The following is a 19572-nucleotide window of genomic DNA, read 5'->3' on the forward strand; positions in this document are numbered from 1 at the left end:
TTTATGGAGTTGTGGGGACAGTTTTTATCAGAACAGTAGCCTATTAGAAAATAATAGCCTAATAATAAAAAACACAGGTATAGTACTTGAATAGGCTCAGAATATGCAAACGAATGCCAAAATGCCAAAATGGTTTTATGCTCTGACATAAAAAATGTAGTTGGATATGTAATTATTTTATCATTTTAAACCTCTTTTAACAGGGCATATAGGTCTATTGATCAATAGTCACTCCGTTTAATTATTATTATTTATTTATTATGCACTAACAAGTTACAGTAAACGCCATAGATTGTGCATAAATTCTGTCGCGTTTGTCTTTACCTCGGATGTATCTCTCCGCATAAGGAAATTAGATTTAAATTCAGATTCTGTGTAAGCAGGCACAATCTGGTCCACAAATTCTTGAGGGCCGCATTGTTTGTTTCTGCTCCAGCATGCCCGGTAAGGACTACTGGTAAAATGTCTTCGAAATCATTGTCAAAGACAAAGGTGCTGTTTTTAACAACTCCATGCCAATGAGCCTCTCGTCTTGGGTCATTTCATCGACAAAAACATCATAAATGCCCGAAAGCAATGCATTTTTTGACGCCATTTTTAAAGTTCCAAACCGCTCTAATGTAGTGGAGTGTTAAATCATTCAGATTACGCTCAGTGTGCTTTCTGAGCATTCTCACTCTGAGCCGCTCAGTTACTTAACGCGCCCACTGAACAGCTCACGTGACACTACCAGCAATGGTAGCGCACGGAGTACATACAACACAGTGTACAAAACCTTTGGTGGGATCTACAATCTCTGAACTAATCTTCTCTGTTCAATAATAAAAGAACGGCCACTCGCCCAGCTGTCGGTGGTTTCGACTTGCTTACTCACTCTTCCGTATCCAACCGTGGTTCTGGTTCTCTCACTCACACAGACGCACACACACACACGTCAGCAAATTTCAGCTTTAGCCCAATTGGTTTTGGTTTTGCAGCAGCCCTGAGGTGAATAAGTAGAACCTTTTTATAACTGACACCCCACTGGAACACACCTACCTGCTGATTAGATTCCACACCAGGAGTGTCAGGTACTTCATTAATTAATTACAATAAATACACACTATTTACAATATGCATTTACACAAAAAAAAACCTCTTCATGCGCAGGGCTCCTGCTCTGCCACAGTGCTGTATAAAAAATGTCAATTGTAAACACAACTCGCTTCCCCTTTCCTGTAGCAATTTTTTATTAGCGCTGTACACATGGGTGACTTTGCTGAAGAGCCTGATCATGGCGGATAAACGGTTAGGGAGGATATGTGACAGGCAGATACACATCCTGTTAATTTAGATATCTCCTAAATAATTTTAAGATATCTCGAAATAACTTCCTGTTCATTTAAAGAGATCTTCTAAATCATTTTAAGATATCTTAAAATGATTTTGAGATATCTCTAAATGACAGTTTGTCATACCATGCTAGCAAAACATTATTGAAAGATATCTGCAACATTCTTAATAAGAAAAATCTTCTTAAATCCAAAAATGTTCAACTAGGATTCTACACAGATGTATTGTATGATTTTCTCAACAAAACTGCCACATTGTTTTAACCTCCCAAGGTCCCAAGCTTTCTGTTAGTGTTATTGCAGTTGGTATGCAAATGTATTTTGCGATTCTCTTAATAAGGTTCAGTTACAGATGATGTGTGTGTTTGAATTCTGACATTTGAACTAAGCGCACCAAAATGCGAAACTCTCATGTGTTAACATGCATTGAGCTTGTATACAGCCTCCTTAGAAGTTTCATTGATTACCAATTTAGCATTAAGTGAACTAAACAGGCATGCTTCGGGTACTACCTGTAGCAACAGGTGTGTTCTGCTGTAGCAATAATTAAACACATTCAGGGCTGAAATATTCAACATGAGCTATTTGTTCACCACAAGAAAACCACAGGGTGTGACCAGCAAGACAAATGGCAATTGAATCAAAGATATGCAGGTGGAATGCCATGGCTCGAATTGTATTGGTATCCATTACAAACCCACCTTCAAGGGTCGTCTACAATAGTAGATGGAAAATCCACAGTATTTATTTTTTTATTTGAATGGATGATTTTTTTATGGTGGACCCTTACTCCCAGCAACTGTGTTTCAACTGTTGTTCCCTTTCAAGTACGAAATGTAACCATTACCGAATATGTATTGATGACTTTCTGCATGAGGTATTAATTATGTTATTAATTATAATTTTTACATTATCTGTATGTGTGTGTGTGTTTATAGTTAAGTTGTTTTTAATCATTATGTTTAAATTGTGTGTGAATGTGTTTTGTTTTTATAGTTGTTTTAATGTGCTAATTCAGTTGCTTTAATATGCGTTCATATTAAGTTTCTATACAGTATTGTGTAAGTTTCGAGTTCTTTCATTTCCCATCGGCAAAACCAGCTACGTGCAGTTTTGCATAGCCTAACACGACTGAAAGTCATAGATAGGTGTCTGAGCTAAACACCAAAAGGCAGGAGATTAGCAGAGATAGTGTGAGATGGGGGAGGGGAACTGAAAGACAAGATGGATGTGCTCTGCTAGGTACAACGTGGTATGCAACCCCCCCCCAGCGAATATGTGCAATGATAGAGTGGAAACCCCTATCATTGGACAGAAGTAAGACAAATGGGAGTGGACTCCATGGATATCCATGCTTTCTGATACAGACATATGCACTGAGCTGTACTGATGCCTCATCCAAAGTCAGTTTGAATCTCGTGCTTATATGATTGTATTGGAGGTATACCTTTCTTGTATATGAAGTGTTTTTTAATCAAAAACCATTTGTCAGCTTAATTTTTTCACTACAAATAGGTATTAACCTCTTTAAGACCAGAAGCCCTGTTGCTGTCTTTAGCAGCTGAGGCAGCAACTGTACATTCTTACTGTACATTGCATGCTATTTGCATAATGCCTAGGTTTTATCCCTGTGACGCACGCAATACCAGCCTGCCAGGGGAGGACAAGCATGTCAGATGCTCTTCCTGCCAGGGGCCGAAGCATGCAAAGTTTTTTGCGTATTTCTCCAAGAGTATGCTGGAGAAATGTATATGTAAATAAATATATATATATATATACATGGAGATGGCGCACAAATAAAATGTGTGTTTTTTGTGGCTGGGAGCGATCTTGGGCTCAGCTGAGAAATAGCCTGGGGTTAAGATGGCCACCTTTACACATCAACCTAGTTATTAGTTAACTGCTTTTGGGTTCAGTTTAATTGATTATTTAGAGAAGTGTAATTAAGGTTTAATTGTTTAAATATGAAAGTATCGTATGTTTTATTAGTTAATTGAAAAAGTGTGGAATGTGGCCAGGTGGGAATTGAATGATTGACGTCAATTACCTTTGGGCACACCTTATAAAAGACACAAAGAAATGTTTGTATGAGAGGAGATAGTTTTAGTGAAGGTGTTTTGCCCAGCCTGAACATTGTTATTTGTTCCTGTGTTTGTGTTTATTTCTGTTAATAAAAGTGCATGAAAAGTGCTTTAAACTGCAGTTTCAGTGTCTGGGTACTATTTCAAGAGTGCATTATATATATATAGACTGGGCTGGGCCTGAATTACAGCCAGAATGAAGTACACCTGGCTACAATGTAATGAGGAACACCTGCCTGTAACTGAAAGATGGGTGTGTAGCGTCAGATTGGGTCATAATATCATTCTGTGTATGAAATGAACAGAAGTGGAATATACAGAGTGGGCTCCTAAGCCATTCTCTGCGTCCATTTGGTTTCTTTTTACAGACTCCCTCACTGACAAACAATGCTTTTCAAGAGTCCTAACCTAAATACTGGACAAGTGGTTTACCTTCACCAGCGCTGAATACATCCTGTGGCACCTGTCGCTGTCTTTCAAAAGGTGTAACCAGATGGTTTCGTAATGCTGTGACACTACTGAGAGAGAACAGTACCCCTCATAAACACAGCCGACAGGGGAGAAATGGCGGACCAATTGAGAAAAATGGGCCATCTCAGAACGAGAACAACCAATGGGAAACACCCCACGTGGACTCTTGCACAGCCCAAAATAACCAATCACAGGGATGAAGAGAGAACCACAAAAAGCACCAGCGTGACTTTCAAATGGCGTGCACTCCCCACACTAGAAACAGAGCACCCCACAGGAGAAACATGACTCCTGACTTGAAACCCAAGGCTCCACACACAGTCTCTGAACTTTACTTTGACAATCAGGAGAAGTTTGAAATGGAAGCTGAACTGCTCTGAAGAAAGTTTCTAAAGCTTGGAGAAAGCAATGGGAAAGTTTGCTGGAATCATGGGAGAATCTATGGTATGAAGACTGGCTAAAATCATGTTCTGAGAAGGCTGAAATCAGCTTTGAAGAGAGCCGTAGCTCTTTGCCCTACGAGGGACTTTCAGTAAACGGGACACTGCCTTGATCTGAAAGAGGGTCTTGGTTTCCACGTCGCTGCACAGAACAAACTGAAGCATAGCCAGCAGATCGGTCTAAGGTCATGTACTAGCCGTACAGAAGAATTGCAACAAGAGCACTTCTACAAACTACATAACTTTTCAGTTGCAACGCATTATCTGAACTGAGTTGCTACTGTTTCCAGTTGGAAAACTGAAGATAATGCTCCATTTGAAAATAACTATTTGTTTATTGCAAGCCAACGCAATACAATGCGTACTTCAAGCAAAGTACCGTCTTCTTTTGTTAGAACTTCAGATCCAGAGAGAGAAGCTGCAGTGTTCATCACCAAAGAAGATTGACTTTTGTTGAAAATCGATAATTATTCATCATATCACATATTACATATTTTATGACTCGAGAAATTAACTGTAGCTAATGCTGTCAAGTTAGTGGATAAATTGTTCTTGGAATAGAATATAACTTCCTTTTTTCCGAGTGTTTAAGAAATGTATTTTTGTTTGTTGAATATGTGCAATTCAAAGGAGGTGCCTCATAAATGCAGAGAAGTTGATCATTCCCCATTTCTGAGTTAATTTGATTACATAATCAATTGAGGTTGATAACATATTATTAGTTTGGTATATCACATCTAAACTAAATTAACACGGTAAAACTAATTTGCTAAATTAGGTACTGGAATGTTGGATTCCATTCTGAATGGGAAGTTGAATTAATTCTCGTGCATATTGACATGATCGATTACAACGAGAAACAGGTATTGGAAATACTAATGCAAAGCAGACACATTGTGTAATCAGCCATAATTAATATTAGTATATTAACCATGTATGCTAATAATGTTATGATTGTTGTAATCGTTTGACTATGAAATCAATGAACTGTATACTATTCATGCATATCTCTAACCAATAGCCTTTCCTTTCTGTAATATTAGATTAGTTGTGCACCCTTTTTATTCTTAAATAAAATATTGTTTTGTATTTGACATGTGTGAATGTTGATTACTGTCAAGGAAATCTGAGTTCTACATGATCCTGAACTTAAATAAGGTATATCTTATTTCTCATTTTGACATCACTGAGTGGGCAACTAGAGACTAATTTATATTTAAATAAATGGTATACCTAATTCACTACAGATGTTTAAGCAGGTCTGAAATGTGTGCGGGTTGTCTGTCTGCCTCTTTGTCTGTGTCTGTGTGTGTGTGTGTGTGTGTGTACAGATCTGGAAAAAAACGTGTGTAACTTGTCTTGGTGTACAAGTGGTTTTGGTTACCGGTAAATGACTTAGCCGTCGGTTTCATAGTTAAAACTTATTAAAGTTTAGCTATAGCTCCTTGGTGGAGTTAGACTTTTGTTTTGTTAGTTTATTTTGCATAATAAATAAAGGTCCTAGTTTGTCACAATCTATATGTGTGTGTGTGTTACATAAACAGTATATTCTCTGTGTAAAATAAATGTGAAACACTGGGCTTCATATGGAAACAATTTATAATAAAATCTAACCAAAATTGTTCAAAATTGCTATAAAGAAACAAACTACATTATGTTGCCCCTCTTGTGATAAAACATCTTTCAGTCAGACCATGTTGTTGTAGGTCATATGAGTGTAGTTACCCCTTCAACAGAAGAAAAGGGGAGCCTACTATTAGGAAACCTTATTAAAACCCTGGCTAGCAGCCCAATAACTGCTTTTTTTTTTTACAAATTTACTTAAACTATAAGAGTTTTCAAAATAGTCAAACAAAAATACTGTTATGCTGTGATGTAAACATTAAGTTTTCAATGTGGGTGTCTGAATGTCTTTCAATTGCTATGATTTATTGAAGTCTCTGCCTGCCCCAGTGCATTATTGATAGAAAAATTATCCTGAAGTCACTCAGTCCTCAAACTTGGAGTAAAGCTGGAAAGGCCTGTCTATTCCTTATCTTTAAAAGCACCAGATACTTGGGATGATGAAGTTTGGTAAATACAAAGTGTATTTTTTTTTTTTAAAGCAAACTGTAATGAAGTATTATTACAAGTATTATTAATTCTTAAGAACATAAGAAAGTTTACAAACGAGAGGAGGCCATTCAGCCCATCTTGCTCGTTTAGTTGTTAGTAGCTTATTGATCCCAGTATTCTTGGTATTTACTATTCAACCTCCAAATCTTCTTTCGTCTTTTGTACTTCACCAGAATTTTCTAGAGGTCAGCAAATGTAAATAATGTCAATGAAACTATTCTGATGTATCCTAGCAGTTGAATACATCAAAAAAGGGCATCAAAGGGAAGGACATTAAAGCTTTTGGACCACAGTGTTGCTGATCACACAAACCTTATTACTCAAGGAGGGTAAAATCTTGCATCACTACAGATAGTTATCCTATTAGAAAGTGGTTGATAAGATCTAGTTTCTGATAAACTAAAAATGTAGTTAACAGACATCAAGAAATTATAGTAATAGTGTGCCACTATTCATTGTTGAAGGACACTGAACAACCAATTAAAAACAATATTCAAGAGCTATTTATTGTGTACTAGACAAACTGGTCAGGTAGTAATGACTCAATCAGTGTAAGAAAGGTATTTCTCCAAAACGTTTGTCTATTTGTCTTTAGACAATATTGTCTTTACTAAAATCCTATTTTTTAAGTAGAAAAAAGAATCCACTGTAATGTTATAAAATGGAAAACAAAACCGAAAAGTTGTAAAAAGGTTTTTTTTCCAGCAAAACAAACAAACAAACAAACAAAAACTTTCTGATTCTTTGAAACTATTGCTGCTTTGTTTTGTGTAACTATATTGGACGTTTACCTTTTGCATTTACATTTTTATTTTATGTCTGCGTTTAACGCTGTAACATAAAAAGCTTGTATCTTAGTAGTGTAATAGTGTGCAAACACAAAGACTTATAGTTCACATAAAATGTAATGATGACATGTAGATTGAAATACGTCCATTGACATTTCAGTTGTAAAAGTAAGTTTAGTCATTTTATTAAATGAATAGAACATTATCGATTGATTAGGGCAGCAATGTGCAGTATAGTATAGTACAGCCTTTTATTGAAGAACAGTAGGCTACGTTTCGAACTGCTGTCTCGAGTACCAGATGACGACATATATAAACAGAGAACACGTAAAAAGTACCCAAGATGTTTAGTTGGTCTATGGTATGTCAGCAGACTGGTTGTTTAAAATCGCTGCAAAACCGTGTACAAAAATACAACATAAAACTGGAGCACATGATATGAAAGTGAAAGCAACTCCCTGGAGTGACGGAAGTTCCTTATTAAAAAAGAAAAGCTGAACCACTGCGTCGAGATTTGTGGAAACAAGTGCACCGGACACAATTCACAAACCTGTAAAGTACGTTCATTTAATTCAGGGTTGTGCAAACCTGCGACACGTGGAACTGGTTTAAAGATATTTCATAAACTGCTGTATGCAAGACTATACAACATAATATGGGGAAGTGATAGTCAACTATATTACCATGTGTTGGAGTTTCTGGTTCTGTCAATCAGTAAAAATGAGAGTAAGATGAAAAATGGTAAGTAGCTTACAAAGTGCTAAGAAATAGGCGAAGATTTATTTCAATTGTATGCTTAATTTATTAATTTAAATCTAAGCGATATATTGAATGCTCAGTTTTCTCTAATGTGAACTTTATTATCATAAATAATTTCGATGTGACTTTGAACCAAGCCACCTTCTTGGAATAAAATGGTCCTACTCTTTCTTTATATTGAGCCATTGAGTTTCCTTAATCGTTATTTGCACATTATTTTGTGTAGGCGATAAGATCTATCCTTGTAAGCTTATTCACGTTAAGGTAACAACGATATTCAATAACATAAAGCGGAGGCTTTATAGAACCACTAGAGGTTCCTATTGTACGAAGTATAGTTTGGCGCATGCAACCCACCTAATGTTTGCCAAAACCAGCAAATATGCTACCCTTATGGTGTTGGTAATTAGAATCTCTTTGATTTGTATTGACTCACTATACCCGTGAGCCCAGTTTTTGCAATAATGCAAAATGACACATTTATTGTTTTTATTATTATTATTATTATTATTATTATTATTATTATTATTATTATTATTATTATTATTATTATTAAGACAGAACTTACCGTGCTTTTTCTGGAATTAAGTTCTTCCAATGTTCTGTCTTCTCAGCAGTATTGGTTGCTATAAAAGAAAAAGTGCCACTGACCAAGGCTAACGTTTTCTAGCTCCATCGGGTCGAACTAAATGAAAGTGAATGAAAATGTAGACTACTTATATTCGTTCTTACAAGTTACAATACATAATGGGGAAATTCCCATATTCCTGGAAAATCAACTTCCTTTTAAAATAAAAGGAAAGTAAAATATTGTAAGGGGACTTCCAATGTAATTAAAGTGAAACTAAAGTTGCGGGACAATACTTGGCTAACACCAAATGAAATACACGCTCTTTATAAGAACAGACAACAAATGTTCAATCATAGATACAAATGTATTTAACCGAAAATTTGGTGGTTTTCGGTATTCCGAGTTATAGATTGAAAACGATACAGTAATTACAGGGTTAACATACTGTACATACTAACGCCACCTGAGACAAATATTTCAGGGTTTTATCCATCTCTGCGAAAGTAAAAAAAAAAAAAAAACTACTGGAGTGTTGCATATATTTAATTATTTTGACTTGCTTGGTTAACTCTGTGCTTCAACTTTCAGTTTTCTTCAGGTATGTCTTTGGCCTTTATCCACTGGGACTAGTTCTGTTGCCTATTGTGTACCCCTGTGGGAACAAGACCACAACTTCTATAATTATGGATTACAGGAACCTCATTGGCAGTCCAATTTCCGAAGTTGTAAGTGCACTCCAAAAAAATTGCAGTATGTTTTATAGATTGTATATCTTTCCTGCATTGTACTTTTTGCATGGGATGAAGGCATTCTACATAGAATGTTTCGTTTTCTCACAAATGTTTTGTTAACAAATATTGTACATCTATAACAGAATGTGCTAGTACCATGCAATAATGCAGTCCTAAAGGATTGCTGTTAGTATATGCATGCTCAAGTACCATGCTCTGTCTTTTCGCATGACAGCTTATTCTTATACAATTCTTTAAGGATGTTGTTTCTTGCATGACAATGGGAGAAAACCACCATCCTGGCAAAGGGGGTGGGGGTGAGTTCTAATAGAGCAGCAGGATTGTTTCAGATTGGACTGACCACATTTAACTTACTGTATAAAGCTTTAACAAAACTTTTTTTTTTTTAATTTTATTTTTTTATTTTTTTATTTCCCCTTAGCATGAAATAATTTCAAGAAAAATTAATCAAACCTGCTTGGAAAACCACAATAATACCTGTGAACAAAATAAAGTAAGTCAATATTTCTCTCTTGAGTTTAATGTACTCTTATTGTTATAAGTTCATTTTTATGTGTGATGGAATACAAAACAAGACCAAAGAAGAGCACACATAACCGAATACATTTCAGTGTCCTACATAGACATTGGGGTCTGTTTGGTTGATCTAAATAGCTGTCTTCATTCGTGTACTCACTTTTTACTCTGTTCCAGCTAGGTCATTGGTTACTTAATTGAAAATCTAGTAGGTTCCATTAAACAATTAAAGATATGTTTGGAACAAGGCTCAGGGCTGTTCAATTCAAACTTGCAGTCCACTGAATAAATGTCTGAGATCTTTATTTCTGATTTGGAACTATTGTGTGTTTTTACTACCTTTTACAATCAGTCGTTTTATTGATATGTACGCTGATGCATTCTAGTGTCATTTTCGGGTTATTCGTGGTCCTACAAGCCTCAGCAGCTCCTCAAAAGTATCTGGATCCATATGAACAAAAGTACAACAATTTAAGTGTAGCTCATTTAAAATATTTATGGTAGGCTCGTCTCTCCTCACGATTCAGGATCCACTCCCTTGCCCTTGTTTTTGTGCAATTATAAAAGCAGCACCACTCAGTGCAGTAAGGCTTTCCTCCATTTTTGGAGCGTGCAGCAGGAATGATCATGTGCTGCTTGAAAACGTTTCCTGACAATTTTTGAAGAAACATGTTTTCAGTGTATGTTGGGCATAAGAAATACTGTCATTGAAAAAGGAAATGCTGAAATAGATCTACATTGTAGAAAAATGTATAAACTTCCTGTTTTGAAACATATGAATGCAGTCTTGTAATTCTTTAACCATTGTATGGACTCATTGACCTTTATTTAACTTTTTGTTACTCTGTGGTGTCATCTTCTGACTTAACTTTGTAAATTGGGATGTGAAACAGAGATGTTCACCATGAATCAGGCATTCTTGTAAATGCGTTGTGAAAGTATTTTTTGTAATTGTATTTTGGGAAAAGATCTGAGAAGTTTCAAAATAGCTATGCAGTGGGAGTAGGGCAGCTGAGAAAGGGAAATAAGATGTCTGTATGCTGAATGTAAATAAGAGAGTTAGTTTTTATTTCACTTCCCTGAATTAGGCAGACATCCAGTAATATCAGATGTTCCCAGAAGTGTTTATTCTTTAGGAAAATGTGTATCATGGAGAAATCTGTAATGATCCCTGTTTAAGCTATTTATTTTTGTAAGCCAACTGAACTTTTTCAGCTTATCTCATAAACGGGTTCAGATGACAGCTTCTGTTTGTTCAAAATTTGAAAGTACACTAGTTTCTGCAGAGTAAATATTATAATTCTTCCACTTTACAACCACTACTCATTTTCCACATATCCATCTTGCAAATATGTTATGAAAAAAATTGTTTAATTTCTATTTTGCCTCTAGAGCTACAATTGAGCATGTAGATGTTATGAATAATCTTCTACCAAAATTGTGTTATGTCAATCATAACATTTGGGAAATAATTGGCCTCATTCAGTACCTCCAGTATTTCCTTCTTTGTAACCACAGTTTGGCGTCAGTCTTGTCTGGGAACATCCTCCCACATTTGCAGTATGTGATTGCAGCCAATTGCCAACCTTACATTCTAAAACTTCATTAAGCCACCAGTTGAAATATATCCCCCAACCACTACTACAACAAACAATAATATCTATATCATTTTTGTTTTTTTAGGAAACTGTCTACATTCATCAAGTGGTGTGTTTAATTCAACAAAGGAGACTACATTTTACAGAATTCCAGCCACAATTAACAATTCTTCTTAAAACAATACAAAAATCTCTTGGATGTGACTGTGAACTGGTAATATCACTCTCCACTTATCATTCTATGAGAAATCATTTATTTTACATGTATTTACGATTCTGTGTAATATCCAGATTTGTAATGTATAGTTTGGGAGGCATGCTTCTATTTCATGTGTTCTTCTTTAACTGTGCACACACATAAGGTACAAATAAATATTAACCACCTACACATATTATATGTCTTATTATATTGCTTGGCTTATTATCATATCATACGGAAATGGAGGTGTACAACAGATGGAACAACAGCTGTAGTGTCACAAGGAGGTATGACACAGGCCCGGTTTTTGGGATGGAACCACATAACAGTCTCACTTTTTGATTGGTCCATGTCTGTCACATGAATATGTCGTCACACGAGTGGAAAAGCTTGCAGGCATTTTTAACATTGTAATCAGAGAGAGACAGAGAGAGAGATCTGCTTTCCACAACCTTACCATTAAAATATAATGTGGTATTACGCTGTACTGATATAACAAACTATGGGTGATTACTTTATATGAATTATCATGTTATGCACAAATGTAAGAATTGGCTTTCTGTGGTGGTGTACTTTTTTCTTTCAAGTAGCATATATCTGTATTAGTTTTTGCGATATATTTTAATATAAAATGTATACACTATTGCAGTTTTGTTAGAGGATACATTAGTTTATCTCTAATGTAATCACAGTTTTACATATATACTGCCCCTGTTTTCATTTACGTCGCAAATTCTGGGCCGCTTTGCTTTTCAGATAATGTCCCAAATTCTGGGCCAATTTGGTTTGCAGATAACGTCCCAAATTCTGGGCCGCTTTGGTTTTTAGATAACGTCCCAAATTCTGGGCTGCTCTGGTTTTTAGATAACGTCCCGAATTCTGCATTTTCGAATTCAGGCCAGTTTTTGAGATATTCTGCTTAGCTGACAGCCGAATTTCTAAGTCATGCATGCACAGTTTACCATAAACTGGATCGTTAATTCATTTAAGAGTAACCCTTAGTACATGAATCAAAGTTAATGTATTTTTTACTCTCCCCAGAAAACATTTAGGAACATGGTATACCAAAAAAAAGGACATCTCATTTGTTTATGTAATGTCCTCCTGTCATACCCCATGAGTCCACAAATCCTGGGCCAACAAACTCACTAGTACTCTCTTTAGATGCACAACAGTCTTAGCAAGAAAGACATCGGCCATGGGTTCATACACCACCACACCGCCAGATGGTGGGCATTGCCCCAAAGGGGTTTTATAATGGGATTTCCCATAGACATTTTTCAGGGTGCTATATCTCGGGTTCCGGGGGTCCCAGAGACTTGAAAATCAGTACGGAGGTCCACCTCAGGGCCCCTGTCAATCCCTCCAAGTGACGTGTCCCCAGCTAGAAAGGACACCAGTTTAGACTTTTTTTGCCAACCTGGAGCTCAAAAGCTATTGGAAATGCAACCTTGACATGCCATCATGCTGAAAACGTGTAAATTTGTTGAAAATGTACCATTTGAAAATGGATGGCTCCCTGTGAAAGAGGGCCCCCAGACATGACCCTAGGAAGTTCAACCCAGTTTCTAGGCCCCAGAGTCATGAAGATATGACCCCGAAAAGGGTAGTTTTTGGACATTTTTTACAGGGCGTATCTCGGGTTCTGTGGGGGTTAGGAACTTGATTTTTTTTTTGCGGCGGGGCCCCATGGGGCCCGCACAAGGAGTCACCATTTTCATGGTTCAGATGCCAGGACGGCTTGGCAAAGTGAATTTTTTCGTCATGACATGAGTTTTTGGGTGGTTTGGGGTGCTCCCCTGAGTCTATATCACTTTGAATGGTGGTTCTACGTGCTTGGGTTCGAGAGATATGCCTGAAATGTGTTTTTCAACCCTGCCATAGACATGAATGAGGCTGAACACCCTGAACGCCCTGAAAATATTTTTTGCAAAGAATTGCTACGAAACTGGGCATGGTACATTCAGGCTGGTCTAGAACCCATCGAACGGTGGTTGTAGGTGCTCTCGTTCGAGAGATATGTTTTTTAACACTGCCATAGACATGAATGGGGCTGAATACCCGAAAATATATTTTGCAAAGAATTGCTACGGTGTGCATGTAGAGGTTGCATGGTAGTGTGTGCATGTAGGAGTTGCATGGTGGTGTGTGCATGTAGGGGTTGCATGGTAGTGTGTGCGTGCAGGGGTTGCATGGTGGTGTGTGCATGCAGGGGTTGCATGGTGGTGTGTGCGTGTAGGGGTTGCATGGTAGTGTGTGCATGCAGGGGTTGCATATTGGTGTGTGCATGCAGGGGTTGCATATTGGTGTGTGCATGCAGGGGTTGCATGGTGGTGTGTGCATGTAGGGGTTGCATGGTTGTGTGTGCATGTAGGGGTCTTATGGTGGTGTGTGTGTACAGGGGTTGCATGGTGGGTGTATGCGTGCAGGGGTTGCATGGTGGTGTGTGCATGTAGGGGTTGCATGGTAGTGTGTGCGTGCAGGGGTTGCATGGTGGTGTGTGCGTGTAGGGGTTGCATGGTAGTGTGTGCATGCAGGGGTTGCATGGTGGTGTGTGCATGTAGGGGTTGCATGGTTGTGTGTGCATGTAGGGGTCTTATGGTGGTGTGTGCGTACAGGGGTTGCATGGTGGGTGTATGCGTGCAGGGGTTGCATGGTGGTGTGTGCGTGCCGGGGTTGCATGGTGGTACACGTGTGTGGAGGGGAATTGGAGTGCAGGTTTTGCGCAAAAGAGGGGCGGGGAAAAGACTGGGAAGGGTAGGGTAAAAGAAAAATTACTACAATCATTTATTTTCACTTTCGACACCCAGTCCCCTTTCCCTCACTTTATGATTTTATTTTGTGATTATTTAATTATTGTCAAATAAACGGCCTGCATCTACTCACAGTTGCAGTCTCATTTCTGTCCAAAATGAACCTGAAACACTACAATATATTGATGGACGTTACATAAGAAAAGGAGATGTCCTTTTTTCGGAATACCATGTTCCTTCCCAAAAATGTGTTTTAATATTAGCCTTTAATAAAGGAAAACAACTGCTTTAATTAATTTTCATGTATCTATTTCAGTGCAATGTAGTTTCTTCATGTAATAAGAAATACGTTTTTTTTAACATTTACATTTATTTTTTTTTCATAAAAAAAAAAAAGATTTCTGGGGAGAGTAAAAAATACATTAACTTTGATTCATGTACTAAGGGTTACTCTCAAATGAATTCACGATCCAGTTTATGGTAAACTGCATGAATGACTTAGAAACTCAACTGTCAGCTGAGTCCCCAAAACTGGGCTGAATTCGAAAATGCAAATCGGCCCAGAATTTGGGACGTTATCTAAAAAGCAAAGTGGCACAGAACTTGGGACGTAAATGAAAACAGGGGCAGTATATATGTAAAACTGTGATTACATTAGAGATAAACTAATGTATCCTCTAACAAAACTGCAATAGTGTATACATTTTATATTAAAATATATCGCAAAAACGAATACAGATATATGCTACTTGAAAGAAAAAAGTACACCACCACAGAAAGCCAATTCTTACATTCGTGAATAACATGATAATTCATATAAAGTAATCACCCATAGTTTGTTATATCAGTACAGCGTAATACCACATTATATTTTAATGGTAAGGTTGTGGAAAGCAGATCTCTCTCTCTGTCTCTCTCTGATTACAATGTTAAAAATGCCTGCAAGCTTTTCCACTCGTGTGACAACATATTCATGTGACAGACATGGACCAATCAAAACGTGAGACTGTTATGCGGTTCCATCCCAAAAACCGGGCCTGTGTCATACCTCGTCACAAGTGTTCAGGACAGGATAGTGAACATGTGAAGTAAATAGCAGGAGATGCCACAGGTGGGGTGGTGGGGGGGGGGGGGGGGGGGGGGGGGTCATGGTCATGTGTGTGTTTGTGGTATCCCCTTTATTTACTACTAGTTGTCTAGAAACACATCATTTCAAATATTCCTGTCAATTGGAAGGAAGGGTCATCTCATATACAGTGCCCTGCCTTATTCAAATGAGCAACCCCAAAAATAGTGGTATCATCCGAAATAGCCACAATACCTCCACACCTGTAGTAGAAAACAGCCGTCCGCATTGTGAAGCTCACAAGGAGTTTACAACATGCCCCGGTGTGTAGGTGCATGTGATATTTATTTATGTGAATTTACAATTGGGCAAAGTGCGAGGCAGATTGCCAGAGATACTGGACTTTCGAATGGGTGTGTGCACAACATTTATTGTGAAGTATCGTCAGGAGTGTCTGACCTCTATATATAATATAGTTTAGGGTGCTGTACGATACAAGTTGATATCCACTCCAGGAGAGGACTGACCTAGAATTCGTGAAAATCAGCTTGCATTTCACACAACACCTTATACTAAGAAAATATATATGTATTGTATAGGAAAACTACATAATTTATTAATATATATCGAGCATCAAAAGAAACGTATCACTGTTATAACACATTTATTTTTTTTAAAAATAAGGTATATAAATGATGGACATTTGACAAAATGTTTTTGGTTTCTTTTTAATCACTCGATCATTCATTCTTGACCATGACACACTTGAGTGACTATGACTGAAGCATATGCACTCAGTCACCTAATTAGTGAGACAGTTGGACACTGGATATGGAGTGATTTCAGCTGTTGAATTGCAAGCTTGAATAAAAGCAATAAAGAAAATCACAGAAAAAAAAACAATATGACACGTCTGTCAAGAGAGCAGCGCCTTCATGCAATCATCATGTTGGAGGCTGGACTAGGGCAGCATACTGTGGCTCGCTGTCTTGGGTGCTCACAGCCAGCAATTTCAAACCTGGCGAGACAGTGTAACCAGACACACACTGTCAATGACAGGCCACGAACTGGGAGACCAAGAGTCACAACACCTGCCCAAGATCGACAGATCATTTTGCAGCATCTTTGTGATGTCAATTGTTAATCAGCACAATAAAAAGTCACTGCACCTGCTCTAAAACAGAGTTTGTCATTTTTCGATCACATCTACTGAATTTTATCCAAATATAAGTGATATGTTTCTTTTGATGCTCAAATATAAGTGATAAGTTTATTTTGATGCTTAGTATATATATATATATATATATATATATATATATATATATATATATATATATATATCAAATGTGCTGCAGCCACAGGCATCACAGACCAATCTTTTATTTTATATTACACCAATTTATAAGTGATCACTTTTAATTATAAAAAGAGTTATTACATTGTTGCACTTGCTGTTTTCTTCTGTAAATACATTTCATAGTGACTAAACAGGTCTAAAATATAGGGCATAAGTTCTGTTTGTGACACATACACCACAAGAGTGTGCAAAAGCCCTTGATTGTGTTGCAAGGTAGGTGCAAATTGACTTTGTGTGCAATCTTGTAGACCTATGTATATATATTTAATATAGGGACACTAATAGTTCTGTATTTGTGTTTGAAACAGGGTCGCAGTGCTGTCCATAAAAGAGATACCACACAAAATCCAAGAAGAAGAAAACAAATACAGAAAAGGCTTTGCAAACTAAAGAACCGTATAGCCAATATACAGTCTTGTTTTCAAAAGTTTAATTCAAGGGAAGTCACCTAACTGGAATGCTGTGACTTGAGACAATAAATTATTAAACTCAAACCTAACCGCTTTATAAGCATGCATTTGTACATACTGTACCAACTGGCATATCAGGAAGATACAAGAATACCAGAAAGCAATATAATGCTGATATAGGAGGTCTCAAAACAGTACTGCTTTGTTGAATTCTGTGTCCAGCCACATTGTAGCTTAAATGAGTGTACATGTAAGTGGATAATTTTGCTGGGGCAGAATTTGATGTTGGGGCAAATGTCTAATGCTAGGGAAAAACACATTTACCCTTGATTTTTGATAAAAAAAACTGCAAATGGAGGCAAACTGCCTTTGCCCTGTAATGCGATTTTGGTACATGCTTTGCCCTATCGTTTTCCGTTCTGTGTTAGTGCTAGTGATCTGCATAACTTCTGCGAAATGGCCTCATTTGCATGTTGTCTTTTTGTGATTTTGATGACGATGGAGGCGACTGTGTTACAAATGCAGGCGCTGTTGATCTCATTACAAAAATGGAACAGCAAGTGGTCAAGGAGAAGGAGCGAGCGAGAGCCAGTTTTTTCAGAATTGCGTGAGTTTCAAATCCCACACAAGAGAAAAATATTCTCTGTAATACAGTATTTCACACATGTATGAAGTATGGACTTTATATTATTTTAAAAAACTGTTTTTGTCTGTCAGAATTTTTCAGAGCAGCATTGATGTATGAAGCCGGTATAGATCATTCTGTCTGTACTCTGTACATTGCCACTTTAGAAATTGGAAACTCCGCCATGTTTATTAACTAAAATCGACATTTTATTAAAGCACAGATTACCAGGTTTCCTCAAAATCGGGCCAAATAAGTATATAAGCAAACATTTGTAAGGCTTTGAATGTTGAGGTATACAAAAGGTGGTGAAATAAACTATCCATGCTTCATCTAACAAGTAACATACAGTATGTAGTCCACAGTATAAAGCAACTATTGGAAAAGCTTTGAATGTACACTTATTTTTTCTGGTTCCTCTAGTGAGGCACGCCAAATAACATGTATATTGAGTTAGATGAAAGTGGGAAATCATCTATTAATTTTCCATGTAATATACAGGTAGCAACATCTATGTTAATGCTTTTATATGTATTTTAACATATTGTAAAAAAAAACCCCAAAAACATAGTTTATATGATACACTTTAAATTAAAAGCTGCTGTTTCTCCTTTGAGGATTATTTAAGAGTCAAACATCTTTTAATTTAATAAGAGGTTGACAAAATACTTGAAAAAGCGACATTTAGACTTTAACATGACTAGGCATGACTACATCAGTGTTGCTCTAAAAATGTTTTATTTCTTTAAAACAAAGCTATGTAAGGTAACAAATCTAAAACATTAAAAGCATTGTGCTTTGTTTCTATTTATCCTAGTATTAATATATCAAATGATATATATATGTGCAAGACGCTATGAAACTAAAGCTTTTATGAGTAATATGCAGTACCAACAAAAATTATGGAATCAAATGATTTAGGGGTGGGGATTGTATTGGCCACTTTTTAGACCCCTTACTAAATATCTTGGTAAGTGGTATCTGCGAATAGATAATCATCTCCTTAAAAAACAATTACAAAATTGAGCATTTAATTTCCCAAGTAGGGTATGGTGCTCCAAAATGTTCTCCTTTTTTCTAGGAAAGCAGTACAACTGATGTGGAGTTTGTTGCTGGATAATCTCACTCGGACTTCTCTCTAAATAGATTGGTATCCCTGGAAAGATTGTAATGAGCCGTCTGTCCCAGAAGGGCATTGTTTTCCTAAATATGATCCCCTTACTACCAATGTAGAAAAAGGAAAACATTGTACTTGTGAGAGGGCATGCGCATTAAAATATTTTGCATATATTTAAAGAGGAGACGATTATCTAGTCAGGGATGCCAAGATATTTAGTAAGTATAGGGTCTGAGTGAGAAAAAATGGGCATAAAAATGCCCTTCTGTACATCATTTTCCAGATTTCATAATTTGTGTTGGTACTGTACAGTATATTGAGGACAACTATCATGTCTTTATAGCACTGTATTTGTATCATTCTATAATATTATTACTGTTAATGCAATAAAGATTTTTAAAATATATATATTTTTATTCTAAAATCTTTCTTCGCGTCTCCTATTTGCTGACCAGTAAACACCATACACCACCTGAAATAATTTAAATTAAAGACCTTCTCCAACTTCTCTACAAAGTTTTATCAATGCTGGCCAGCTCAAAAGTGAACTTTTTCCGTAATATAAACAGTTATGTTTCTTGTAAATCTTCACATTGGGAATAGCAGTGCTCCCAAGAAATAAT

The 19572-nt window shown here is 36.9% G+C and overlaps 2 long non-coding RNA genes across 3 annotated transcripts in view; one reads left to right on the forward strand and one right to left on the reverse strand.

The window, feature by feature from the left end:
• The window catches only part of LOC117399731 (uncharacterized), a 16244-nt gene extending 7578 nt beyond the window's left edge, over nt 1–8666 (reverse strand). For both annotated transcript variants that reach the window (XR_004544145.3, XR_004544144.3), the window contains exon 1: nt 8554–8666. This is a non-coding gene — a long non-coding RNA (uncharacterized LOC117399731). The remainder of the gene's footprint in view (nt 1–8553) is intronic.
• LOC117399730 (uncharacterized) lies at nt 7533–19318 on the forward strand. The gene is made up of 5 exons (XR_004544142.3): nt 7533–7967; nt 9145–9281; nt 9730–9801; nt 11508–11636; nt 17106–19318. It is a non-coding gene; the product is annotated as an uncharacterized LOC117399730 (long non-coding RNA).
• The last annotated feature ends 254 nt before the right edge of the window (nt 19319–19572 follow it).

Source organism: Acipenser ruthenus, chromosome 4 (assembly GCF_902713425.1).
Source record: "Acipenser ruthenus chromosome 4, fAciRut3.2 maternal haplotype, whole genome shotgun sequence".
NCBI lineage: Eukaryota > Metazoa > Chordata > Actinopteri > Acipenseriformes > Acipenseridae > Acipenser > Acipenser ruthenus.